General features: G+C 36.4%; 1 protein-coding gene across 2 annotated transcripts in view; it reads left to right on the top strand.

Annotated features, from left to right (window-relative positions):
* Positions 1 to 22,776, top strand: part of LOC150078439 (uncharacterized) — a 308,908-nt gene that overhangs the window by 14,446 nt on the left and 271,686 nt on the right. For both annotated transcript variants that reach the window (XM_090384725.1, XM_090384724.1), the window contains exon 3: positions 15,108 to 15,159. The gene's annotated coding sequence lies outside the window, so the exon portion shown is untranslated. The remainder of the gene's footprint in view (positions 1 to 15,107; positions 15,160 to 22,776) is intronic.

Here is a 22,776-nt window from a genome sequence, read left to right as displayed (position 1 = left end):
CTGTTGTGGAAGTTGAGTCTGTCTAGTTCTGCTTTAAATAAATTCAAGGCAAAACTAGACAGACTCTTGGAGTGAATAGGTGGGTGAAATGGGAAGGTTTTTTTTTTCTGATGCTGTGAAAGCTTGCTTTCTTGCATGATATGTCTCTACTAATGCTAATGTTTTTGTGGCATGAAGTAAATATCAGTATTAGTTTAATTTTCGGAGTGCATTCACATAAAGTATTCTGTGCAGTGGTCTGCACATCTTTCTTTGAATTGCGTGCATGTGTGTGTGTGTGACAGAGAGAGAAATTGTGTATGAACAAGTTTTAAAACTTGCCCATACTGGTGAAAATATGGATATGAAAATTTAATTTTAAAATGTCCGTATTTATTGTGTATAAAATTATTTCATAACAATGAACTGTTACACATTCAAAGTTTAATGCTTGTATGTTCAGTGATTGAAATCCCATTTCCAAGTTTAATGTTTGAAAACTGATCAAATTAACGAAATATGCACTTTTGCTAATAATATTTATGATATATGCATAAGCATCTCTTAAATTGAGGTCATCCTTTAGGTTACTTTACATTGGGTGACTCAACGGATAAAGCAGAAGCTGAACTGCTGTATTTGCAAAATAAACAAGAAAGAGAGCTGTGTTTTTACCTGTTGTCCTCCTTGAATGTGTTACTGTAGATGACTGTGCAAACTGTAGAGAATAAAGTAGAAAATCTTTGCCACTAAAAACTTTCTTCTAGTCATCTGATTTGAATAGCTTCTAATGTTGCAGCCAGTATGATTGGCATAAAGAATAAGTTTAAGAAAATTTACAAAAAATTAAGCCACATAATAAACATATGATTCATAGGAAGCTGGATATGTCATACTTTGGTTTACTGGACCTTACCATGCTAATATATTGTTATTGAATCATAATGAATTTAACATTGTGTTGCTTAATTTTCATTCCAATTAAAATTACAGATGCATCTGTACAGTTTTACAGATGCATTTATTTTGATTACAAATTACTTCTAGCAAAATTCTTTTAGAAGCAATTTTCAGTCAAATCTAAAAGTTTGTCTACTTCCTTGAATTCATTCAAACTGCCAATTACTTCAAGTTGAGGAAGGATGGTTACAGGATAGATATGTGGAAGTAGCAGGTGGTTGATTTTTGGAACAGACATCCATCTGTTTTTGTGGAAGTGAATGGGTTGAATAAATTCAAGGAAGAACTAGACAAGTAGGAAGGTATGATGTATAGGGTTTTTTTTTTTTTTTATTTGGCTGATATACTTTTTTCTTCAAAATGTGCCACAACCTACCATCTCAAGAATTTCATTGCACATGACTAAAAAAGTTAATCAACACATATTGAAAAATGTTGTTTTAAAATTCATACGTATTTAAATTTTTAATTTAGGTGAAGTTTGTCTTAATGTCATCTGCCAAGCTTTCAAAATCGGGGATATACTGTGATAAGGCCAACCGTAAAGAATTTTCTGTATGAAAGTCTGTAAGAGTAGAGCAGTTTCTTGTCTTTGTTTGTTTCAAATACGAAAAGGCCATTCACATAGATATGTGGAACCAAAACAGGGATTTAAAAGCTCACTGCATTTTTTTACATTTGGGTACTTTTCTCGGCAAACATCTTTCCAAAAGTCTTTTTCTGATGATCCGGCTTTTAGGAAGATATCGTTTCGCAATGTAATAATTTCATTTTTAGGTAATATTTTCTCCATGTGAAAAATCTGAGCGTGTTTTTTTTTTTTTTTTTTTCCCCTGCAGTTTGTTTTGTATCTAAGTTGACATTAAATGGATAAGAAATATATTGAACAATGGCTTCAATTGTTTTAAAATCACTGAATATGGTTTCAAAATCATTCACAACTTTCTCAATTTCAGAAACATACTTCTCACTATTAATCTTGCATATTTGCAAAATGATCGAATTTTTTTCCTTTGAGATCCTTAGCCATTGCCAAAAATTGATGTTTATGTGCAGAAATACTACTAATCATGTCACCCACATTTTTATTTTTTCCTTGTAATTCCAAATTCTGATCACTTAATTTACTGGTAAAATCTGCCAAAATAGCCAGATCACACAACCACTCCGTATCTTGTAGCTGCTGATAATCCCCTTTGATCAACAAATTTTTTAATTTCATTCAGAAAATTTCGAAATCTCTGTAGAAACTTCTGGTGGAAATAACAGATCTGGTTCATTTTCATCAAGGTGCATTTTGAAAAGTCTCCTTTGAAGAGATCCTCTGATGGAATTCACGATTTTGAAAGCTACGTCCATAACACTTTTAGTATTTAATCTAGCTGGCTAACACTTGTTGGTGGATGATACGTTGGTAACTCAAAAAATCTCGGAATTCATGATCATTTTAGCACAACATGATGAATCCATTAAGATGCCCTGTCATTGCTTTAGCTCCATCTGTTGTTATTGATACGGACTTAAATAGTGGTAGTTTAATTTTTTCAATAAAATTTTTGAGTGCATTGAATATATCAAGACTTCTAGTCCCTTTCCTTTAACGAAACCATACCCAGCAGTTCTTCTCTAGAGGCAGAATCATCTAAAACCATACGAACAAAAACAAGCAGTTGAGCTGTATCACTGATGTCTGTAGATTCATCCAGTTGTAAAGAAAAGGATACACAATTAGTAATATGAGCACACAATTGTTCGCTCACATTTTTACTCAATTTTTTGATGCATTGCATCACAGTATTTCGAGATAATTGCAGATCTTGAAGAGCACTTTTAATTTAATTTTTGTTCTTAAAATTTTCAAAAATATAATCTGTTATTTCTAACAATGCATCTTTGATGAATTGGCCATCAGAAAATGGTTTTTCTTTGCAAGAAGATGACTCACTTTAAATGATGCTACAGTGTTACGAAGAAATTTTGTTGTGCGAATAATCTGGATTTAAGTTCTTTTAATATAATTTTTATAAGGTCACTATTAGGCAGAAAATCTGATTGGCCTTTACCATGGAATGCGTTGAAGTGCCTTTCTAAATTTCCTTTTCTGTTTATAGCCATGAAAGAATTGCAAATCAAACAACAACATTTTTCTTTTATTCTTACAAAAAAGTATTCTAGTTCCCACTCTTGATGAAAATGATACATTTTACTTTTTCTTGTAGCACTGTATTCATTTTAAATCAAAGGGTATTAAATTAGTCCAGTTATTAATATTCATCAGCCATTTTCAATCCACTGCAGGATGAAGGCCTCTCCAGCAACTTTCCAGTTCCTTCTGTTTTGTGCAATGGCCATCCATTTACTACCCAAAAACTCATGAATTTCATCTGTCCATCTCCATTGTTGTCTTCCAGGTTTCTTCTAGCTCCTCTTGGGTACCATTCTGTTATTTTCTTAGTCCATCTGTCATCATGTCTTTGAGCTATGTGTCCTGCCCAAGACCATTTTAGTTCTTTAGTTTTGATAAGAATGTCCTTTACTTGAGTTTGCTGCCTAATCCATGTGTTTCTCTTCTTATCTAACAGTCTGATTCCCAATATAATTCGTTCCATTCTTCGCTGTGTAGTTCTCAGCTTCTCTTCCATTCTTTTGGTGAGTGCCCAAGTTTCACTTCCATAAGTCATGGTGTGGAGTATACATTGGTTCATTATTCTACATTTCAGACATATTGGGATATTGCTCCTCAGTATGTGACTATATTTCCTGAATGCTATCCATCTAAAATTTATTCTTTTGACTTCCAGCCATTTATCATTATTACAGATAACGACTTGTCCCAGATAAGTATATAACTCCACCTTTTCAATTACTGTTCCTTCAATCATTATATCCCTTTCTGTGGCCTACTTGTTCATCATTACTTTTGTTTTAGTCCAAAATCCTTACTAACTCTGCATAACTGATTAAGATTTTCCTCTAATTCTTTGGGATCGTGGCTTATGACCATAATGTCATCTGCAAATCGTAAATGGTTTAGGTACTCTCCATTCACATTGACTCCTTTCTGCGACCAGTCTAATCTTATGAAAGCTTCCTCAAGGGCAGCAGTAAACAACTTCGGAAATATTGTGCCTCCTTGTTGAACTCCTTTCTCAATTTTAAATTTGCTACTGTCTTTGTCTAGTCTAATAAAGGAGGTAGCATTCTCATATATTTTCTTCAAAATCATAATATATGCGTTATCTATTGCCTTGTCTTTCCAGTGCCCGAAACATTGCCTTATGCTATGTGGAGTCAAATGCCTTTTCACAATCCACAAATGCCAGTCATAATGGTGTTTTATATTCATTTGCTTTCTCCATTAGCTGTGATATTACGTGAAGGTGATCAATAGTTGAGAATCCTGTCCTAAAACCAGCTTGCTCTTTCGGTTGATTCTCATCGAGTATTCTTTCTAATCTGTTAGTAATGACCTTTGTGAACAACTTGTAGATGTGGGATAACAAGCTAATTGGTCTATAATTTCCAATTTTTGATTTATCTCATTTCTTATGCAGCAAAACTATGATTGCATTATTCCACTCCATAGGCGTCACGCCTTTTCTAATGCATTTTGTGAAGAGTTTTGCCAGTTGTGTTATGTCTCTTCCTCCCAATTTTAATAACTCTACAGTAACTTCATCTTCCCTCGGGGCTTTCTGATTCTTCATTTTCTTCAACACGTGTTCTACCTCATCAGGAAGGATATCAGGTATGTTGTATGCGTTACTAATTTGCGATCCATCTGGCGCCTCCATAGCCAGGTGGGCAGGAGTAGCAGTGCGTAGTACATGCTTCTTGATTAGACTGGGGTTCGAGCCCGTGACCACCAAATACGGAGGATGTGGAAAGGTGAGGGAATGACCACTGCATATCCCCGGAGCAATATGGCCTTAGTTGCTAATGCTTCTAAAAACCAAACAACAAACAGCGATCCATCTTCCCCACTGCCGGCATCATTCTTTCACTCCTTGTATAACTCCTTATAGTAGTCTTCTGCTATTTGAATTATGCCTTCTCTGCTATTTATAAGTACACCATCGCTATTCTTCAGTTTCAGTATCATTTGTCTTTCTGTATTACTGCTCATGGCTGCTGATTTAAATCCTTTGTTTTCCCTTAATGCTTGTTCTACTTTTCTTGTGTTAAATTTTCTTATGTTCTCTCTGAGTCCCTTTCTAATGGCTTTGCATAACTCAATATACTCAATTTTCTCCTTGTCAGTGTTTTTCTTGCTCTTCATTTGTCGTCTTCCGTTCCTCATCACAAGTGTTTCTTGACTAATTTTTTCTTCTTTGGATTTCTTTTTATATATAGGTTTCTTGGGCTTTATCACTTTCAGAAAGTTTTTTGTAATATTCCTTGTCGATATCTTTGTCCTGAGCAGTCTGCAGAAGCTCAAACTTGTTCTTAAGTTCCAGTACATACTGCTTTTTCTCCTCTTCTGTTATCTCGACGACCTTTGTATTATTTACCCGAGTCAGTTTTTTCATTTCTTTTTTACATCTATATGAAGTGTGCATCTTACTATTCTGTATCATTTCCAACATTTACCCTGTTCAGGACAGTAACATCATTCACAATATATCTTCTATTAGTGAGGATGAAGTCAATTTCATTAGTTGTTAATCCGTTTGGGCTCTTCCATTTCCGCTTTCTGTTCCAGCTTTTCTTGAAAAAAAGTGTTCATTACCGACATTCCTCGAGATTCTGCAAATTCCACAAGTCTCATTTCTTTCACCAATTCCAAAATTTCCTGTAGTTCCCCTTTCTGTGCTGTTTTGTCTCTTTTCAACCTTAGCATTGAAGTCCCCCATGATGATAGTGTAGTGAGTTTTCTAGGCATCTAGAAGACTCAATTTTGGTGTATAATTCTTCAACCTCTTCATCATCATGGCTTGATAAATCATAATCTTTAGCTTGTACCTCTTAGAAATCCTGAGTAGTAGTCTTGACACCCTTGGTGGTGTACTTTTGAATTCCAAAATGTTGTTTTTTATATCTTTATGGACCGGAAAGCCAACTCCACTTTCACTCCTTTTACTGTTTCCATTGGTGTTCAGCAGATTTCCACTTGATAAACTTATAAGTGATTCATTTATTTTTCTTCTTTCAGCCAAGCAGATGATATTCCAATTCCCATTTTCTAATTCCTTTTCCAGCTCTAATATCCTGTCTTCACCAATGAGCGATTTTGCATTGTAACAGGCCAAGTTCAGTTTCTGTGCATGGCAGCCTAGTCGTACCCAGAGTTTCTTAGCACCCTCTGCTTCCACTCTGATCCTCTTGCTGCCATAAGATGCGGGAGTGAATGCCGCTTGTGACTGAGGGCCATTTGTTTCGTCTTACTGTCGTGCTGGAGGGTTTGGTCTTTTCCTCTTCACACTGACCAGGCGTCTTGAAGAGAACCACTCTACACGTTTGTTGCCACCTAAGTGACCTAACAGGGCTTACCATCGAGGTGTGCACGAGTGGATTTTAGGGAGGCAGGCCAACCGGACTTCTACTAAATCTTTTGAAATAGAAAGATATTCGATCCATCAGTGTTTTAGACTGAGTATCTGATAACACACAGAATGCCTGTTCCCCTCTAAGCCCCATTAATATTAAATAAGCTAAATAATAATTTGACACATATGCTATGCTCTCCACAACATAACTGCATGAATTTAGACAAACCTATCCGCTGCGTGGCGGCAAGAGTAGTCACGATATTTCATTCCAACGGCAACAGCAAGAGTAGTCACATAGTTCAATGGATTTTAATAAGCGTATACAGTGGGACACTTAAAAATGATAATAACATTTAGATTTTGATTAATCTATTTTTTATATACAGGGTGTCTCAAAAATATTGGTACAAACGTTTAGGGGAGGTAGGTAACATCTAAAGGAATGTGAATCGCATAGTTACCCATAACCGGAAACGTCACGGGAAAGTAGTAGCAGAGGCACAAGAAGCAGAAATGACACAAGACAGTAATTAGTGGCAAACATTTATTTGACATAATATTAACAATGGAGTACGAGGTGGATGCATTTCATGATGTTACAACAGATGCTCAAAGGTTCCACCATGAGACGCAATGCATGCGTGACACCAACGCAGAATGGCGGACACTGTCGAACACACCTGGTGTTTTTTGACTGTAGCAGCAGCACAGACGAGTCTCGCCACAAGATCCATTTCCATCTCCACAGGCGAATCATACATGATAGATTTGAGGGCCCCCCACAGAAAGAAATCAAGGCTCGATAAATCAGGTGAGCATGGGGGGGCCAGGCAACAGGTCCATCATGGGCAATCCATCGACGCCCAAAACGCCTGTTCAAATGGTCACGAACACACCTTCCATAATGAGCAGGCGCCCCGTCGTGTTGCGTCTCACATTTGCTGGAACATCAAGTAACCCTGGTAGAACTTGTTCAAGAAAGATCCGATATTTAGCAGAGTTCATGTGGGATGGTAACAGGTATGGGCCGACTAAGCAGTCACCGACCATAACTGCCCACACATTTATTGCGAAGCGATGTTGTGCCCCATTGGGGCACACACCGTGTGGGTTGTCGTGAGCCCACACATGAGCATTGTGCTGATTGAATAAACCTTCCCGAGTGAAATAAGCCTCATCCGTTAACAAAACATAGGCTGGAAAATTCAAGTCTTGAACACTTTCTTGGAGAAATCACTGCGCAAAAGCCACATGTGCAGGATGATCTTGGAGAGCAGTAACTGAATCCTTTGGAGATTAAAGGGGTATAAGGAATCGTCGTGCCAGACACACTCTGTACACTGCAACGAGACACTCCTAAGGCAGAGGCAACGGCACGTGTGCTGGTAGTAGGATTATTCTGGACAGCATTCAACACAATTTCTTCCATGGCGGGAGTTCGCGTCAAACGTGGTATACCCGCACTACTCCTGTTACCTCTAAATGACCCATAATTGTACAAATTTTGATGCACACATGCAAACAAATGGTGGTCCGGTACATGTCTGTCTGGAAAGCGTTCTCCATAAATTCATTGAGTGGCTCGTCCATTGCCCTCTGCTAATCGATACACTAGGTGCATGTCTGCCAGCTCACAGTTCGTATGTCGATGCATTCTCCGACCATAACTGCCCACACATTTATTGCGAAGCGATGTTGTGCCGCATTGGGGCACACACCGTGTGGGTTGTCGTGAGCCCACACATGAGCATTGTGCTGATTGAATAAACCTTCCCGAGTGAAATAAGCCTCATCCGTTAACAAAACATAGGCTGGAAAATTCAAGTCGTGAACACTTTCTTGGAGAAACCACTGCGCAAAAGCCACATGTGCAGGATGATCTTGGAGAGCAGTAACTGAATCCTTTGGAGATTAAAGGGGTGTAAGGAATCGTCGTGCCAGACACACTACACTGCAACGAGACACTCCTAAGGCAGAGGCAACGGCACGTGTGCTGGTAGTAGGATTATTCTGGACGGCATTCAACACAATTTCTTCCATGGCGGGAGTTCGCGTCAAACGTGGTCTACCCGCACTACTCCTGTTACCTCTAAATGACCCATAATCGTACAAATTTTGATGCACACATGCAAACAAATGGTGGTCCGGTGCATGTCTGTCTGGGAAGTGTTCTCCATAAATTCATTGAGTGGCTTGTCCATTGCCCTCTGCTAATTGATACACTAGGTGCATGTCTGCCAGCTCACAGTTCGTATGTCGATGCATTCTCTTCGTGCGGCGACTACTGCTTGAATGAGTAAACCAGAAATTTTCCCTCTCGTGAACTGATGAACAGCACCCTCTACCGACTTACAGTGACGTTTCCAGTTATGGGTTCCTATGCGATTCACATTCCTTTAGATGTTACCTACCTCCCCTAAACGTTTGTACCAATATTTTTGAGACACCCTGTATATAAAAAATAGATTAATCAAAATCGAAACGTTATTATCATTTTTAAGTGTCCCACTGTATACGCTTATTAAAATCCATTGAACTACGTGACTACTCTTGCTGTTGCCGTTGGAATGAAATATCAATTATTTTGGGTTGTTACATGTCAGTTGGCAATATTCTGTTTCCATTTCATGTACTTTTGAATAGTTGTAACCATCATGCTCATATGATATATTCTTTATACTACTGGAGTGTAAAGTTACTCTTAAAATATTTTGCTATCAGTTTATAAATGACACAAAAGGCAATTAGCAGTTACACTTTGTGAGGAATGTCATACATATGAAGGAATACAAGAAAATGTGGGGTAGCATAGGTAACAACAGTATTATCAAATCTGTTGGAAAGCATAAAACAATTACAAAACAGTTATGAAACTGCTCAAGAATAGTTAAAAAACTAAAATAGCACCTCAAGATGAAAATGGAATTTGTTGACTGGCCGTATAAGATTGCATAAGAATTTTAGAAATGCCTGTAGTGAATGTCACTGGCAGAACAATTAGAAAAAAAACCTGTTATACAAAAATGATTTATAGGTGAAGAGAACTTTGAAGGAAGCACTTTGTCAATGAGAAACAGACGTCAACATGTAATGACCACGTTTCAGTGTAACCACAAGTGGCTGCCAACATATCAGGTTTCCTTATACATTGTCTTCAGTATACTTTTATAAACAGTCACTTTCATTTTAACTTCCAAAGAAATAGGTTTTTTTTTTTTACTTTTTGGTTACTATCACTGCTTGTTTGCTTTGAACTCACCATGCTTGTGATGGTAGGGTTCTCCCATTCTGGTTGTGAAGATAAATTTTGTTCTCACTCCTCGTGATGAATTGGAATGGCACCAGCCAGTAAACATTTGTTTGTCAAAATCACTCCACAAATTCCATACTGATCTGTATTAATAGTGTGGGATGATATGTGAACTTGTAAAGCTGCTATTCCCGGATCAGTTTGGCAAACAGGTTCATACTAATTCATAGTGCAGGCTGTTCGGTATGAGTAGTGGCATATGATACAAGAAAGCAAATTTATGAAGCATCAGCAAAAAAAAAAAAAAAAAAAAATTTCCCATATCATCTGTCCGTCCCTCCCTTTCACAAATTTGTCTAGTTCCTCCTTGAATCTATTCAAACTACTCACTTCCACACCAACAAATGGAAGTTTGTTCCAATAATCAACCATCTACTGGTTGAAAGAAAGCCACCATGTACCTATCCTGCAACAAACCTTCCTCAGTTTCAGTTTATTCCCCCCCCCCCCATGTCTAGTCAGAGCAAGAGAAAGAATCCCATCAGAATTTAGTTTGCTTAAGACCTCATAGCTGCCTAGTCTCCAGATGGTGCAATTTGTGGAACTGAAGCCTTTCTTGGTAAGACCATCTTTTCATTCACATCTTGTACCCTCCTCTGCACCCATTCCAGCAGATCTCTCCTTTCTGAAAATGAGGCCTCCAGATTCCCATGCAGTACTAAAGATGTGGCCTAACCATTGCCTGGTACAATAGGGTAATGACCTCCTTATCCTTGCTAGCAGAGTTCCTCTATATCAGCAGTTTCCCAAATTGGGGTCTGTAGACCAATTCCAGAGGGTGTACAAAAATGTTCAGAAGGGGGTATCAATTAATGTGTTTATATTTCCTAAAAATATACTGATAGAATCAAGAATTTTATAGAACATTACTTATTTTCGATACAATTTAGTATTTTTACAAGTCGCTTCCCCAGCAGAACACATTCAATCCTACCACTAGTGTGTGTTTACACTTATGCATGTATGAATCATTGCGTGACCAGGTAAATGTGCACATGAAAAAAGCCCACACAAAAATTCTGCGCAGAAAAAACCCCACTGTGTTAAATGCTCACGCAGAGGAATGTAAACGGTCTGCAAACTTGGACAATAAGCCTGATATACCATCATCAATATCATTAATAAATACCGAAAACAACAATGGACCCAATGCTGAATGCTGTGTGGGACTCCACTAATAATATTAGTTAACAAAGAGCAGTGTCTATTGGTTACCACTCTGTCTTCTCCCACTCAACCATCCCTTTATCCATAGCAGCAATTTGCCTCCAGTGCCATACTACTACAATCGGTGCAGCAGTCTTCCATGTGCAACAATATCAAAAGCCTTTCTAAGATCCAAATATATGACATCAAAATTATTCTTTGCATCCAGTTCCTTTGTGACCACATCATAGTATCCAATCAAATTGGTCAGACAAGACTTCTCCTTAACAAACCCATGCTGTGTCTGATCTGTAACTGAAGTCTTGTCTAGATGATCCTGCAGTACTTCCTTAACCAGTGCCTTCATTAATTTCCCTGGAACAGAAGTTAAAATAACAGGTCTGTAAATACTTGTCGCCCTTGGATCCTCCTTTGTGAATTGGGATCACATTTGCACATCTTCAGTCCATGGGTACCTCCCCTGAGTCCAAGGAAGCTCTCATAATTATGGCTAAGGGTTTGCTTACTTCCTTTGCTGCCTCCTTTAATATAACTGGATAGATTCCATCCACCCCAGGTGCCTTTTTTATGCTTACTTTCAACAATTTCTCCTCCACTTTGCTCTCAGTTATTAAAAAACCATCTAGATCACTGGCAGAGTTTAATTCATCTCTGGCATTCATCTCCCTGAATAACTCCTCATGTGTGAATGTAAATTCAAAATACTCATTGTTTGTTAGCTACCTGAGCAGGATCATCAACATTTGAACCATCGATATCCTTTTTATACCTTTTTTAACTTCTCGTGTGTATTGTAAATTCAATAGTGATGACTTTCTCCCTCACTCTCCAAATAGGCCTGCAAGACTGGGACAATTCATATTGAACAATTAGACTTTACACCAGCCAGTATTCAAATAAACAAATTTCAATCCTGCAACTAAAACACTTTATTTACAATAAAATAAAATACAAACGTATAAAATGAAATAAGATAAAATATATAGTAGTCTAAAACTGATGTGATTTAATTTACAATAAAATAAAATATATATATAAAATAAAATATGATGATAAAAGCGATAAAAATAGTTAATAAAATACCGTAACAACTGTAGCTTTCGAAGACAGTGGTCTCCTTTCTCAACAGCATATTTCTGCTGTGTGGCACATCCTCAAATATCCACGGCACTCGTCACATGGTTCCTCGGGAATATGGCTGGAATTTCCCATTTATGCACCAGAACTGGAAATGGCTTGGGAGCGCGCTAGCTGAAACTGTTCATCTCGCCCAAGAACAACGGTTTCAAAGAGGGGATGTAAGCGTACACCCTTGTCTCTATTAATGGAATTGCTAGCTGCCCCAATACGTAAACTCTCAAGCCATTTACGGTCCCAGAACCCCTGTGCATGATCCGTGATGACAGCATCCTCCGGGGAGATTTGATGTTGCTTCTCCCAGAAGTGTTCTGCCACGACAGACTTCCCATAGTTTGTGGACTTTATTGCATTCATATGCTCCCCCAAACGGTCTTTCAGTCGTCGCCCCGTCTCACCTACATAACACACCCCACAATCCGGGCATTTAATTTCGTATACCACCCCACTGTTGGCTTCTTTCGTTATGGGGTCTTTGACACAAGATATCACTGTGTACAACCTCCGTCCCGGGAGTTGCACACAGCGTATCAGGCACCCCCGAATTATTCGTGCAATGTGTCATCAACAAATCTTTTTCCATTTATGCATGGACCGTAACAACTGTAGCTTTCGGAGACAGTGGTCTCCTTTCTCAACAGCACATGAGATTTGCATAAATCTTATCATTCCCATGCATAAATGGAAAAGATTTCTTGATGACACATTCACCATTATACAAAAGGAGAGGGAGGATCAGATACTTGTACTTAATAGCTTCTCCCTTTTTATTAAATTTACTTCGGAGGTGGAAGCAGAGGGAACCCTACCATTCCTTGATGTGTTGGTTATTAGGGATGGTTGTAGGCTCAAGACCAAGGTGTTTAGAAAGCCCATGTGCCGAGGTCAATATACTCATTATACCTCGGCACAAGCCAGCCAACACAAGGGTAGTGTTGTCAAGGCTTTAGTAGATAAGGTGTGGTCCCACTGTAGCACCTCAGAGGACAGAGATAACAAAATTTTGTGTCACGGAAGACCTCAAGAAATGCGGCTACCCCCAGAGGGTGTTGGACAGAATTATTAGAGGAGTGGAGTCCACCCGTACTGAGCTGTTCGCCCCTGTGAGCACTGCATACATACCCTACTATCCGGGCCTTTCAGACCACATTGCACAAATAATTCGGGGGGTGCCAGATATGCTATGTGCAACTCCCGGGACAGAGGTTGTACACAGTGATATCTTGTGTCAAAGACCCCATAACGAAAGAAGCCAACAGTGGGGTGGTATACGAAATTAAATGCCCGGATTGTGGGGTGTGTTATGTAGGTGAGACGGGGCGACAACTGAAAGACCGTCTGGGGGAGCATATGAATGCAATAAAGTCGGCAAACTATGGGAAGTCTGCCGTGGCAGAACACTTCTGGGAGAAGCAACATCAAATCTCCCCGGAGGATGCTGTCATCACGGATCATGCACAGGGGTTCTGGGACCGTAAATGGCTTGAGAGTTTACGTATTGGGGCAGCTAGCAATTCCATTAATAGAGACAAGGGTGTATGCTTACATCCCCTCTTTGAAACCGTTGTTCTTGGGCGAGATGAATGGTTTCAGCTAGCACGCTCCCGAGCCATTTCTGGTTCCGGTGCATAAATGGGGAATTCCAGCCATATTCCTGAGGAACCATGTGACGAGTGCTGTGGATCTGCTATTTAAGGATGTGCCACACAGCAGAAATATGCTGTTGAGAAAGGAGACCGCTGTCTTCGAAAGCTACAGTTGTTACGGTATTTTATTAACTGTTTTTATCGCTTTTATCATCATATTTTATTTTATATATTTTATTTCATTTCATTTCATTTTATACGCTTGTATTTTATTTTATTGTAAATAAAGTGTTTTAGTTGTAGGATTGAAATTTGTTTATTTGAATACCGGCTGGTGTAAAGTCTAATTGTTCAATATTTCTTCCTCACACTTTCAATATAACACTATGTACAGTAGACTCTCGATTTTCCGGGATAGACAATAAAAATAAAATCCCAGATAATCCAAAAAATATCAAAATGTTCAACAATGTAACTAAAAACATTCAGCGATAGATGAAAAAAAAAACTTATCACACCTTTTTCAAACTTTTGAATAATTTAAAGTTTTTGTTGAATTGAAGCACAATTCTCTTGCATTTACTCATTTTCGTGATTTCTGAACAAAAAAAGGCTGAAATTTAGAATACGGTATCCTTCATGTTATGCTACAAGATGAACAGAAGGTTGAGTGAAGGATGTGAACTGAGAAAAATAGTTGTAATTAGAAATGGGAGGGGGAACCCTTATAAGATGGATGATGTTTTTAATTGACTTTCATTTTTATGTAGCGAAAAAAGGTTAGGTCCAACTTCGGGAGGGATTCAAGCAAAAGCCGGTTGTGTTGGCCAAGGTCAGAGGCTACTGTATTCTATAGTTTTACCAAAAAAAAAATGTATATATATGTGTGTATATTTACTATAAAAAAATTTTTTTTTTTGACACTCCTGACATAAATAATCAATCAAAGTTGCTTTTTTGTGGTGCAACGGAACACAACAATCCATACAATGCACTATAACAAACTAAACGCTTGTTATTTATTTGTTTTATTTATTTATTTTTTTTTGAGTGGTGGGTGCTAAGACAGCAGGGGTTGCAGGATAATAGGTACATTCATTTCCAAATCATGACTTATAACAAAGCTTCTTGTCACTTATCTATGACTTGCAAAACATCTGTTTATACCTATTCTATTTATTACTTGAATTTTATGATTTCTGGTGGAGATTTTTTATTATTATTTATTTTTTTTTTTTTATTTTCAGTCTTGCATGGTCCCAGTAAATCAAGATTTGTGTGTGTGTGTGTGTGTGTGTGTGTGTGTGTGTGTGTGTGTGTGTGTGTGTGTGTGTGTGTGTGTGTGTGTGTGTGTGTGTGTGTGTGTGTGTGTGTGTGTGTCATCTAATTGTTATTTTCATTTCAAATATATTATATGAGGTGAGTGTGCTTATTCTTTAGTTTACAAAAATTTAAAGGTGTTTTTTTTTTTTTTTTCAGCTGCCTTCATTATAATCATCTCCCACTTGTTCATGTTTAGTCTTCATTGTTGGTAAGGTTTTTTAAATACATTATGATACTTCAGTAATTTTTATTTTGAAGCATTTGAAAGTCTAATAAAATGTCCATTAATTTTATTTCTAGTTTAATAGTTTTCAGATTTTAATTTTTCAGTTTTTATTAGTAACCAGAATAAAACAAATACCTCTTTGTAGGTATATGTTTTATTCTGGGATGACAAAACTTCAAAAGGCCTGGCACAGAATTTGCTAAATGATAAAGAATTGAGAGAGAAACCTATTTCCCTCTCCCTCCCTCTCCCTCTCTCTCTCTCTCTCTCTCTCTCTCTCTCTCTGTTGAATGGAACATTTTTGTGCAATTTTGTTTATAATTTTTTTGGTCAGTCAGGTATAAAATAACATTGTTTTATACTAAACATAAGATGATAGAAATGCATATACACTGATTTGCTGTGGTGTTCAAGTTTTCATATTCTGCTGAGATCACTTCTGGTGTAGAGTAAATGTAAGGTACTGCACTTGGGTAGCAGTAATTCTGGTGTAAGATACCATTTGGTTCCATCAAACTCAAAGTAATTCACAAGGTAAAAGATGGACCTAGGAGTTAGTTCCCTGAGCAGTGCCAACTACAAAAGGTGATTATCCCATTGTACGAACTAGTGGTTAGACTACATCTGGAATGCTGAATACAGGTCAGAAAATATCATTTTAGGAAGTGTATAAGACTATTGAAAGGGAAGAGCATAATACTCATTTGTCACCACTTGTGTACACATACGGGTATTGTTATCAAGAAAAATTGGATACTGTAAATTACAGTATCTGGAAACTAGGCATTTGCTTGTTTTTCTAAATAAAATATTTGACTTTAAAAAGGTTTTTAGTAACCTAAATATTTTCCAGCCCTTCTTATTTAGTCAAACATTGTGATATATATATATATATATATATATATATATATATTTTTTTTTTATGAAAATCCCAACCAAGAGAGGTATTAGAACCTATAGTACATATACAATGCATGTGTTGAAGGTTGACAAGACGAAAGAAGATACTTGTTGAAATTAGACTTGAACTTCTGTAGATTGTAATTTTCTGGAAATATGTATGAAGGAAGGTTGTTTCAGAAAACAAAAGTCGAATGAATAAATGAGGAAGAAGAAATGTTGGTTCTGTGAGTTTGAAGTTGGACAGTAAAGGATTGTTGACTGGTTATGGCACATGTTTGGACTGCTTTGGAAGAGGGGGGAATTGTAGAAGCCAATTTAGAAGAAACAATGTCTATGAGACAGAGTGGAGTGACTCCATTAGAGATGAGTCATTAATTAACCTAACTGCCCTCTTTTGAATGGAATCCAGAAGCCTGAGAGATGTTTTAGGGGCACCACCTTAAATGTGAGAACAGTATTCCATAGTAGGCCAGATTTGTGTAGGGAGAGTAGCTATTTGGAAGAAAAGTAATGCCAAGAGCAAAAGAGAATCCAGTTTTTCAGATGCAGAGGAAGCAATATTTTTTATGTGCTTATGCCAAGAGAGAGATTAGAAGTCAGGGTAATCCCCCAGTAGAGATATATGATCTTGCCAAGAAATCAGACTGTCACTGAAGATACACATAGGAGCAAAAGAATTGTATTTGCAAGATATAGGACTTGACAGAGTTTTAGAAGGACTGAAATCAACTAAGTTATCTTTACCCCACTGAAGAATTACCTGGAGATCAGCATTTAAGAAATTTGTGGTTGGATGTTCAAGAAGATGAAGCTGTTTGTGCAGTGTAAGGTTTCTCATACTGGAAGGTGGATTGCAATGTGCTATCATCAGAAAAACTATGGATAGGGTTTCCAGTCAGTGGAAGAAGGTCATTAATATAAAAGTGAGAGTGGGAGAAAGAACTGAATCTTGGGGAACACCAGCATTAGTGGAGAAGTTAGAAGACAGAGCCATCACCCACAGTGAATGACCAGAGAGAAAACTGAATATCCAATTACAAAAAAACGCTTGGCAAACCATAAGGTAAGCTTATTTAGAAGACCTTTATGCCAAACATGATCAAAAGCCTTTTGAAATGTCAAGAGCAACTGCTTGAGTTTCACCAACTTTTTCAATTAAATTTGTCCATAGATGGGTAACATAAGCCAGAATATCACCAGTGGATTGACACTGATGAAATCCATACTGGCAGTCGTTAATCAGATGAAAGGTTTCTAGATAGTTTGAATTGGCGGTTAATTGATTTCTCCATTATTTTAGAAAGAGAAGTGCAGTGAGATGATAATTGGATGGGATGGATTTATCACCCTTTTAGGAATTGGCTGGATATGAGCAAATTTCCCAGCAGAAGGGAAAACACTTTTGAAATAAAGTGAATAAAGGTGACACACAACAGGTTAAGTTCATTAGCACAGGTTTTAAGAACAGTTCGAGAAATACCATCAAGACCTGGAACTTTGTTTGAAAATATGTTGGCTAACTTCAAGAGGCTGAGCTGCAATGTGAGTGTTAAGGTATAATTTTTACACTCCCACATTGACTACTTCCCAGAAAAGCTAGGGAGTGTTACAAAGAACATGGTGAAAGGTTTCACCAGGACATTAAACACAGAAATGAGGTCTCAGGAAAGTGGAATGTCAACATGATAGCTGACTATTGTTGGATGCTGGACATGGGCTGTAAAGTAGAAGGATCTGCGAGAAAATCAGAAAAATGAAAATTTGTGAAAAATCAAATTTTCTTTCATGATTTTTGAAGAAACTGAAATGATAGAAATAAACAAGTCATTTTTGAAATCAGCATTAGAAAATGTCAGAAACACACTTTTCTGAGAAAACATCAGTGAATTTTTTTAAAATGCAGAGTAGTGTAATATTTTCACTTAGTCTATGTGTATGTGTGAGTATATGTTATAATATATATGCTTTTCAAAACAAATAGATGATGAATAAAAACCTATTTGTAAAAAATAAAATATTCAATTAATTGGATCTAACTTACCATATAAAAAGATTTAGTAGTTTTATATAAAGAAAAAACACTGAAAAATTTATCTTATTATTTATCCCCTAAAGTTCTTCAGAAAAATAATTATCATTTGGTATGCTCACAGAAATCTGGATTAATAATTAAGTGTTTGAGAGGGAAAAAAAAAATCTGTGAACCGACCAATTACAAAATACATTACATTGTATGTGTTTGTGTTAATGAATATATCAGTTATATATTTTATGAAATAATAAATAAAGCCGAAATAAATAAATTATATAATAAATTAAATATAAAATTATTAGAATCTGACTCACCGAATTAAAAAGAAAAAAGTAATAATAAATAACACTAAAAAACTGACTTATTCTTCTTCGTGAGCAGAAGCACTTTTCTCAAAAATAATTACAAGAATGATTTTGGCAAAAGAACAAACGTCTCACAGTTCTTATATTTGTCCAATCATGTTTTCAGGTGGAAAAGACTTAAAATAATCCTCAGAATAATGAGAATGCTATATTTATAAATTTAGAAGTTCTGAAAAATTAGAGGAGAACATCACTGATCTGTTTCCTTGAAATAGAACGACATGGACTGTATTTTCATTTTGTTAGGTTTTACTTTTTTTCTTAATTTAGAAAATTGATTAAACTAATAAAGCCAGTTTCTTCTTGGAAACTGATCAACTAGAATGACAATCATTTGTATCACTCATAAAATGGGAACATCACCTGTCAGGGAACATGCATGTGAGAAAAGTGAAAGTTGAAAAATATTGGAGTGTGGCAGCTTCTCATTCTTTCGTGCCGTTAGAAGAAGAACTCTTTATTGCATACAGAATGCACATGCCGTACACAATACCCTTCACGGCTACAAGCCAGGGGTTACTCTGTGAGAAATGTAAAATATCATTTCAAAAACAACTTTAGTAAAATTAGGCCTATATTTGGGAAAATAGAGAAAGTCTGTCAGTAGTTTTCAACAAAAAAAGGAAAAATCTACGTAACTTTTTTTTTTTGCAAATTACCTGACAGGTCCTGTGGAGCTACTGCTGAATTAAAGAATACAGCCAGCCATGATAAAATTACTGAGAATAGTTTGCCATAATTGTTCAGTTAGACACATATAATAGAGAAAAAAAAAGCTAATGTTATTCTGTCAGTTTTCATTTCTGATGTAAGGCATACTTTATGGCACAGTCTCTCTCTCTCTCTCTCTCTCTCTCTCTCTCTCTCTCTCTCTCTCTCACACACACACACACACACACACACACACACACACACACAGTTTAGCTTTGTGGCTTTTTGAATGAATTTGGTAAATTATGGATTTAGTTTGGTGATCAGCTGATTGTCTCTCTCTAACCCCTAGTAGGAGAGCATGTTTCCTTAATCCAATCAAAAGTCTGCTTGCCAAACTCTAAATAGCTAGTGAGTTGCCAACTGACACTAAATATATAGACACTAAATTAAATATTATTTAACATTTAACTTAAATGTAATCATGGTAGGAGAACCAATTCATCAGCCAGTAACAGTCTGGAGAAAAATTTAAGAAATGGATATTGTGCAGATCACTTCTGTCATTTCATGGCTGATGGGCCATGAAATATACATATGCCTTATAATTATAATTTAATTATAAATTAAACTTTAGCCCTCATCTTCTGTACTGGCCTACCAAATCTACCATGTGCTGCATATATTTCATGTCAGAAACAGAGGCCTTACGTCTTGCTGTTCTTTCCTTTGATTTTGGTGGCTGGCCCACAAAAAAAGGCATTGAAGTCATGGGATACAAAGCATTTAGTACTTCTAATTTACTTCTTATTACCTTCTGTCCCTTCCTTGTTCCCCATAGTTACAATTTCAGTTCTGTTAGCCCTTTACCTATTCCTCTCTACCTACAGACATATGTATCCATTATGGTCATTGGATTCGTTCTGCTTAATTTTTGTCAGTCTCTGGTCCATAAACCTTTAATTAATTAATAATATATAATGTTAAATTATTCGGGGAAAAAATTCTGATAAATAAATTGTGTGTGTGTAATAGGGACTACCTTGTCCATACTGTATTAGAAAGTGCTAATTACATTTCATTCCTTTTTGGCCTTTCACTTTTCTTCTTCTACTATGGACAAGTATAGAAATGCAGTTCCTGATACATGGTCAGGTGTAATCCCCTGATGAAATACCTGATCATTTATCAATATTTATTTCTGCTGATACCTATATTAGACCTTTTACTAAAAATGTCCCCCCCCCCCTGTATCTGATGACAGCTATACCATTTTCATTTTTATTTGCATTTTACTAATATTTTGCTGTACTAATTTTACTTTACAGTTCCCCCACTTTATATTGGCTTGGCAGTTTATCCCATAATTTACTTAATTCATCATAACCTCTAGGATATTAATATTCTTTCACTAATCTACTACTCTTCTTTTTCTACTTTCCTCACCCTTATAGTTACTAGCACCTTGTGTAACTTTCACATCCATTTATAGTTACCTAATTTAATTTAATATTAATACAAATTACATATACGCTTGAATCCTATTTTAATGCTGCTTTGCACTTTTAGGTCCATCTGTCATACCTAATTTATTAATCTTGCTTTCACCGAAACCATTTCATCTACTGTTTACCTCTTTTCTGTGTGACTCTTTAAACTTTTTTCTTTTAAAGAGTTGCATTGAAAACCCATTTATTTATATATATATATATATAGAATATCATTAGAAAAAGTAAATCAATCCAATAATAATAATATATATATATATATATATATATATATATATATATATATATATATTATGTAAGGTAAAAGTTAGGCAAAAGTAATAAAAATAAATAAATATGGCTATGTAGCTATCATTAGAGGCAGCAAATGCACATCCTCCACATGCCTAATTATATCTGATAATTAAAATAAATATGATATTTAAAATAAAAACATCAGCCAGTAGTACGGCAATAATGCAGAGCGAAACGAAACGCAAAAAATATATAAAATAAACAAACAGGGAAGGTAAAGTAAAGATAATAGAACAAAAAGGTAGTCGATAATCCCTGTATAATTTAGTCAATTAAGTCATTAAACCCAATTAATACAATGATGTAAATTTAAAATAATGCCAATTATAAATAATTTAGCGGTACCCCCCTCGAAGGTACCAGTTCCAAAAGACGTGAAATATCACCCAAAAAAGGGTTAAAGAAACTACCAAAAACTAAAATATCAAAATGATAGACTGACCATCATGCCCCATATCGACAGAGGACCACGAGGCCAATAATGGTCATGGAATCGCTGCATTTCAATCGTCATACAAATCATCGCAAAGGCAGAAATATCGAAGGACCAAACCACCCCTCCATTCCCCGATAGATCAACCAATGCAGAGGATTTGCATGGCGGTGGTCCTTATGCAGCGAGAAATAATCTATAGAACAGACAGCGCTCTTGATCAGAGCCACACCACTGACATAATGCAAGCTTAACCAGCTTATATAATAGAAAGGAAAAGAATAGATGGCGGCACAGGCGCTGCTTATTTAGCATATCAACCCACTACTACCATTAATTTATATTATGTAAGGTAAAAGTTAGGCAAAAGTAATAAAAATAAATAAATATGGCTATGTAAATATGGCTATCATTTTGATATTTTAGTTTTTGGTAGTTTCTTTAACCCTTTTTTGGAACTGGTACCTTCGAGGGGGGTACCGCTAAATTATTTATAATTGGCATTATTTTAAATTTACATCATTGTATTAATTGGGTTTAATGACTTAATTGACTAAATTATACAGGGATTATCGACTACCTTTTTGTTCTATTATCTTTACTTTCCCTTCCCTGTTTGTTTATTTTATATATTTTTTGCGTTTCGTTTCGCTCTGCATTATTTCGCTCTGCATAAAAACATCAGCCAGTACTACTGGCTGATGTTTTTATTTTAAATATCATATTTATTTTAATTATCAGATATAATTAGGCATCATGTGGAGGATGTGCATTTGCTGCCTCTAATGATAGCTACATAGCCATATTTATTTATTTTTATTACTTTTGCCTAACTTTTACCTTACATAATATAAATTAATGGTAGTAGTGGGTTGATATGCTAAATAAGCAGCGCCTGTGCCGCCATCTATTCTTTTCCTTTCTATTATATAAGCTGGTTAAGCTTGCATTATGTCAGTGGTGTGGCTCTGATCAAGAGTGCTGTCTGTTCTATAGATTATTTCTCGCTGCATAAGGACCACCGCCATGCAAATCCTCTGCATTGGTTGATCTATCGGGGAATGGAGGGGTGGTTTGGTCCTTCGATATTTCTGCCTTTGCGATGATTTGTGTGACGATTGAAATGCAGCGATTCCATGACCATTATTGGCCTCGTGGTCCTCTGTCGATATGGGGCATGATGGTCAGTCTATCATTTTGATATTTTAGTTTTTGGTAGTTTCTTTAACCCTTTTTTGGGTGATATTTCACGTCTTTTGGAACTGGTACCTTCGAGGGGGGTACCGCTAAATTATTTATAATTGGCATTATTTTAAATTTACATCATTGTATTAATTGGGTTTAATGACTTAATTGACTAAATTATACAGGGATTATCGACTACTTTTTTGTTCTATTATTTTTACTTTCCCT

This window comes from Mastigoproctus giganteus, chromosome 11 (assembly GCF_048544385.1).
Source record: "Mastigoproctus giganteus isolate SK-2022 chromosome 11, ASM4854438v1, whole genome shotgun sequence".
Taxonomy (NCBI): Eukaryota; Metazoa; Arthropoda; class Arachnida; order Uropygi; family Thelyphonidae; genus Mastigoproctus; species Mastigoproctus giganteus.
The sequence above is the reverse complement of the archived record's forward strand: the minus strand, read 5'-3'. Positions and strand labels throughout refer to the sequence as shown.